General features: G+C 37.9%; 1 protein-coding gene across 1 annotated transcript in view; it reads left to right on the forward strand.

The window, feature by feature from the left end:
• The window catches only part of ADAMTSL1 (ADAMTS like 1), a 370,874-nt gene that overhangs the window by 223,347 nt on the left and 141,450 nt on the right, over nucleotides 1–6,077 (forward strand). The window lies entirely within an intron of this gene.

The raw sequence follows: 6,077 nt of genomic DNA on the forward strand, positions 1-6,077 counted from the left end.
GAGAGTTAATCCCAGCATTGTTCATATGCTGTTCAGTGTCTGTGTCACTTACTGGAATATATATTTTTTTTTCTCCTTTTCAAATACCCCCCCTTCCTTCCTTCAGCTGGCGAATGTCTTTTGGTAAGTGAACCACAAATATGAAATAGCCTTTCCACTAGCTCGGCCTGCTAAATTAGCTGAAGTGATTCACTGGTTTGGTTGTTCAGCCCTTTGCCATTGCATTCTGCAGGGTGAAAACTGTACATCTGCATAAATGTCTCTCAGCTCATTGTTGCTTGACTTGGTTRATAGGACAGCAACCAAGACATACCTTTGAAAGTTAAATTTAGTAAAGTAACTAAATCAGCTAAAATTAGGTCCATTTTATGATGGGTGCATTTTTCATAYGACAGATAGGGCCTAAAATAAATTGGATCTTTTTTTGTTACATAGTAATATTTTCTAATTTTGATCATACATAGCATTTATTCACAAATCAAGCATCAAATGTTTCTGTCTGTCTGTCACATGGAGTTAGTTCAAAGTCAAATAAGAGAGCTAGTTCAAAGCTAAATAAGAGAATAAGAAACCATTACAACATTTCTGACTAGCATTGAAAACATGATATCAAATACTGTATATGTAGAAAATACTGTTTCAAGTTTCATCTGTATACAACTTTGATACCAAACTATTGGCTACTCTTGCTGCTTCACAACTGAATTTAGCATGGGGTCCCAGCATGTGGAGGGACCCTTATTTTCAAGCTGCAGTCACAGACTGATCTGGCTCAGGGGCTTTGATTATCAGAGRTTCTGAAGTTTTTCACATCTAACACTGATAAAATGTCCCTTAAATTTTCTGAGTGAAAATTACAATGGAGCAGTTTTGTAGGTAGGTTTGGAGTTGCTTCTTTCTCAGATAGAAGCRATCATTTATAACTGTAATTATTGTGTGATTATATAAATGCCTGCCCTATCCTGGCACTATTAAATAAGTTGGATTAGGCCACTTTATAGAAATATTCCTATATTGGTCAAAATTATCAGTTTAAATATTGTAACGCTTTATGACTTTGAGAATAAGCACTTTTCTAGTTTAAAGTCTGTGGAATAAAGAGCAACCCTAACCCTAACCCTAACCCTAACCCTAAATGCTATATCAAAGTTGTTGAATACATCCCAAGAGTAAATGGCATTCTGATGATATGTGGTAGAATGAACAGTTCTCTGCACTGTACGTACAGGTGAGTGATGGATGTGGTCTCAATAGATCCATCTCTCTGTTGAGAAGTAGCTATCATGCAAAAATGTCTGTGAAACCCTCACTCAGATGATATACTGCTCATATGTCCAGTATTACTGGAAGAGCTCTTGGCTATCCATAAGGCTTTCAATACATATGCTCTGGGACTTAAATTAAAAAGAATTAAATCAGTCAGGCCTTTGCTTGATGTAGAGTCTTTGTAAAGCTTAATTCCGACAAGAAAGTTGTGCTTCTATAAAGACCCAAGCAAGAGATTGTGCATGAGATAGCGTGCATTTCAGTGGAGGTGGGCTATCACACATGATTTAGGATGTAGGTTCAAACTTCCTCAAAGGATGAAGAACCTGTGATCATCTTCAGCACATTTGTTTTATAAGGCCAGCTGCAAAACCTGGATCCTGCTCCAATTTCTGGTATCTTCACATTTGGGGTGTTAGTACTTTTGGGCCTGCAATGTGTTACATATGGTATTTATGTGATACAGCAGGACAGGTGAGATTTAATTWTGTATTTCTTTCCACTTGTTTTGTGAAGAAAGCTCTTGTTCTTATTTTGCTGAAAGGCATTTTATTTTTAATTTTTGCTTTTCTGCCTTTCTTGGATAAATTTGGTCTTGAAAAACATTCACAACTGTAATTGCTTTCTGTACATCTGCAATACAGGTTATGTATGCAAAGCTGAAGTTAAAGACAATTCTTAAGATATTCTTAAGAAAATAAAAAGTTCTGTGGTGCTAAGCAAACGTATGAGACTAAATGCTGAAAATAAACAAGTTCTGAGAGCCCTCTAACAATTTTTTTCTCTGTATTTTCCTTTTTTTTTTTTCTTAAATTGGATCTTTGTTATTTTAAGTGCACTAGCCAGTCATATTTTTCTTAGTTTAGGGAGTGTTATTTGATGCCAGTTGTTACTTAGAAGACAACAATCAGTGACTTGGGAATGAAGCAAAAGAAAAGCTTGGAAGGAAAAATTTACCAAGAGGATACTGTGCAAACRCTATCAAAAGCTTTGCTAAATTCTGATAAAAATACATCTACCAGTCAACTAGATGKCTGGCCTCATTATGTTAGGAAATTGAGTTGGTTAAACAGGACTTTCCCCTTGTGAGCTTACCTACAACCCTCACAATTCCCATTTTTTCTTCACAGGAGAGGTGTTTCAGCCTGCTAATTATTTTTTGCGACCTGGATCTCCTCTAACAGCTCAGGTTGTGTCTCTTGCTGGGGACCCAGACTTGAACACACGTGGGGTGAATTCCAGGTGGAGTTTCATCAGACCATAGCAGAGGGAGAGAATCATGGCCCTTGACCTGGTGGCCAGGCTTCCCTTTATGCAGTCCAGGATAAAATTGGCTTTCTGGACTGCAAGTGCACATTGCCAGCTCATATTTAATTTTTCATCCACCAGTACGCCCAAGCCTTTCTCGGCTCTTGGTCAATTCATCACTGAGTCTGTATTTATACTGGAGATTGCYGCCATGCAGGACCTTGCACTTGGCCTTGTTGAGCCTCGTGAGGTGCACGATGCTAACTATAATAACACCATTTATGTCAGAATTATTGATTGCCAAATACCAAGGTTGGAAAAAGTTATTTATGAAAAAGTTGGCCTTTTGTGGCCCCAGATCAGTACACATGTTTTTATTTGCCTTGCTGGTTTTCTGCATATAGTGACTGAAGTTGGTATTTTGCCTCCTGGTTGTTTGCTTTTTTGACTGCTGAAGAATATGATCATATGATCTGTAACTAAATTTGCCAGGAAACTTGGCTTGTGCATCCATGCCCACTTTTCTTGTCTCAAAGTTAACTATTAATGTAACTTTCCTGATATTTCCCATTTTAACAACATGAAGGAGCTTGTGGGAGACCATGTTCTAAACGTAGAGAATGAAAGGTTTTTATAGCTGTATGGCAAAACATACCGGTGTATCTCAACAACCCGTGGTGGCAGACAAGGTGCTTGTGARCAACAGGATATGGAAAAATTTTCTAAAATCTTTGATACTTGTTGATTGAATGATTTAGACATGAGTTTAGCAGACCCAACTAGATAGTTGTAAAAAATGAGGTTCCTAACATCAATGCAATCCTGATTCCTTTCTTATTCATTGCAATTTGATGTTCAGGGCCTTGCTTCTCATTTCTTTTACGAGAAAAGGGGTGTGCTGGAAGAGTAAAAGAGACTCACTTTTCCTCAGACGACAAACACAGAAATTGCATTGAGGATGACAGGGGGTCATAACACCGTGCCACATTTGGGAATGAGAGCAACGGGGTGAAGAAAAAGAGACACGAGATGGTGTTGTCCATGTGTGTGGCCTCATGCGACAGCCTGCCTAAGATCTCATGGGAAAAGACAGACCCACAGCAGACTTTCTCAGAAGTACAGTGCAGAAACCATAATCTGTCCCAGAAAGGTGGCTATGAAGGGGTGTGAAAATAAAGGAGTGGAGATTACTCAACATTGCAGCAACTTCCAAAACGCTGTAGTGAACAGTTGCATCAAAATTCACATGGACAAAAATAACCCACCCATGGCTCATCATTTTTTGTTTATGTGGAGCCTTGTTTCTTAAGGAAAGCATTTCAAACTGATGACTRCTGAAAGTGGCAGGAGTTGATGAACTCCTCTGCAAATCTCTTTCATAGTTTTTGGTAATTACAGACAAAGGCAACTTTGGCAGTGGGTTGCTATTCTTTCTGGCATGGGATTTTGCAAGGCTTCTAACCCTAGCTGAGCACAAATACACATCTACTTGAGACCTTTGAAGGGAGGACTTGAAATAAGTCCCTCTACAAACTGGAGCCTGGAGAAATAAATAGCAGGGGCTTGGGTTGTTTACATTAAGAGAAGTGAATATTTTAATGTATTAAAAGTTGTTAACCTCTTTTAGAAACTTTACTGGAAACAAGTGACTAAGTTTGAGGAATGAAACATGATTCCCAACAGCTTGCTTTTCCTTCATATTCACATGATTRTAATTCCCTGTCAAGCCAAACCCTCAGCTACCTTTTTCCACTGAAAAATCCCCAGCAGTGTAGATAACAGAGAAGGCTGGAAGTACCGCTCACTTCTCCTACTCTTTCTGTGCTCTTTAAGATGAACTTGGCATTTTGGTTGACTTCTGTGTTTTCCTACTGGCTGTGTGTACTCCTTGTTGATAGGAGTTGTCATTTATATCCTGCAGAGATCAGAGGATAAATGATGACTGTACCTCACAACATGGGCTCACTAATCTGCCACGGTCCTTTCTTGCATGTTAAAGGCTCAATGCTGTGGAATTCTGCAAAGCATCCATGCTGAGATGTGCATGCAAATCCCATGGATTTGAATCCAAAAGTAGGTATTTGTGCTTGGGAGAATCTGGAATACTGTCCTGAAGCAGGGTAGATCTGAAACACAAACAGCTATGCAAATCTGTTGTGAAAATACATCTTGTAAAGCTGAAAGCTGTTTACCTGCTCTTGGTTRAAGAGTGATTACTGGAAAACTAATGGGCCTAAACAACCAAATTCCCAAGCAGGGTCTGCCAAGGAAGCAGGGGGAATTTTTCAAGAGAATTTCTTAGTGTCATTCATGAATCATGAATACACTAGCTGCATGCAGAATTGCACATTTTATCTGAACATCCCTGGCCATTAGCCAAAGGAGGAAAAATGGAAGGAAGAAATTGAATAATTTTTTTGTCATATGTCTAATGAAAGAACCTCTTCTTTTCCCTAATGCAGAGGACATGTGAAAAGTGTTTTTTTCATTTCAAAATAGATAATATGAAGAAATCATGAAAAGAAGAAGAAACTGAGAGGCAGCTCATAGGCAGGAAGCTAAAATTTTCCAGCCAGTTCAGTGGTTCTAAGATTAATCAATTGATCTTTGGCATTGTGCTAACAGTGGGTCTGTGTGAAGCAAAGGAATGTCTGATGGATTATGTGGCATTTCTGAGAGACACATGGGCACGTATCAAGCTTGATGAGGAAGCTATTCAGTATGGTTAATAAGGCCTGCCCACATGCTGCATATGTTTTATTTGCTCTCTGTCATTAGCAAAGTACCTTTATTAAATGGAATATGCACAGGTTTCTACACTATTCTTCCAAGTTTGTTTGTATTGCTTAGGAATGACTGGAACAGTGGTGTTGGGGAGGGGTTGTTGCTTGGGTGTTTTTGTTGTTGGGTTTTGTAGTTGGGGTTTTTAGTCCACAGTCTATTATTAATATAATTTTTATTATTGTACTGCCAAACACATTTTTTTCCTACTGCTAGATAYTGTGCACATTTTCTCACTTCCGTGCATGCTTGTAATGATCAAAATTTACAGGAATTAAGTATATAATACTAAAAAAATCATTCAATTAGTTCTAGTGATAGTGATTAATGATATTTCTATTATTCTTTTAATAGCATTTTTATATGCTAAATGCTACACAACAGATTGTATAATCCTTCCACTTAGATTAATGCTGAAAATGTGTTGAGGTTTATTTACTTGTTTGTCTCCTCTCAAGATTGTTTAGGCAACTGTGATACATAAATTACTACTGGAGAAATTTCAYAGTTAAGTCTTGTGGATAATGAAGACAAAGACAATGACTTAATAATTTAAAGGAAACTTCTTCCATTTATTTTAGAGTTAACTCAGCATGGGAAAAGTTTCTCTGCTTAAGAAAAAAAAAAAAGAATAAACCCAATGCAAAGGCTGCTGTCCTTTTCTTTGGATAGTTCAAAACAGTTTAGATTTTAAAAATCAGGCTTGGCAGACATTTATTCCTGAAGGAATGTGCGCTTGTGTGCTTGCTAAGTCCTGGCCAAAAAGAGAAAATTTGGAAGGA

Source organism: Malurus melanocephalus, unplaced genomic scaffold, assembly GCF_030028575.1.
Source record: "Malurus melanocephalus ecotype Western Australia unplaced genomic scaffold, MMel_1.1 scaffold_198, whole genome shotgun sequence".
Taxonomy (NCBI): Eukaryota; Metazoa; Chordata; class Aves; order Passeriformes; family Maluridae; genus Malurus; species Malurus melanocephalus.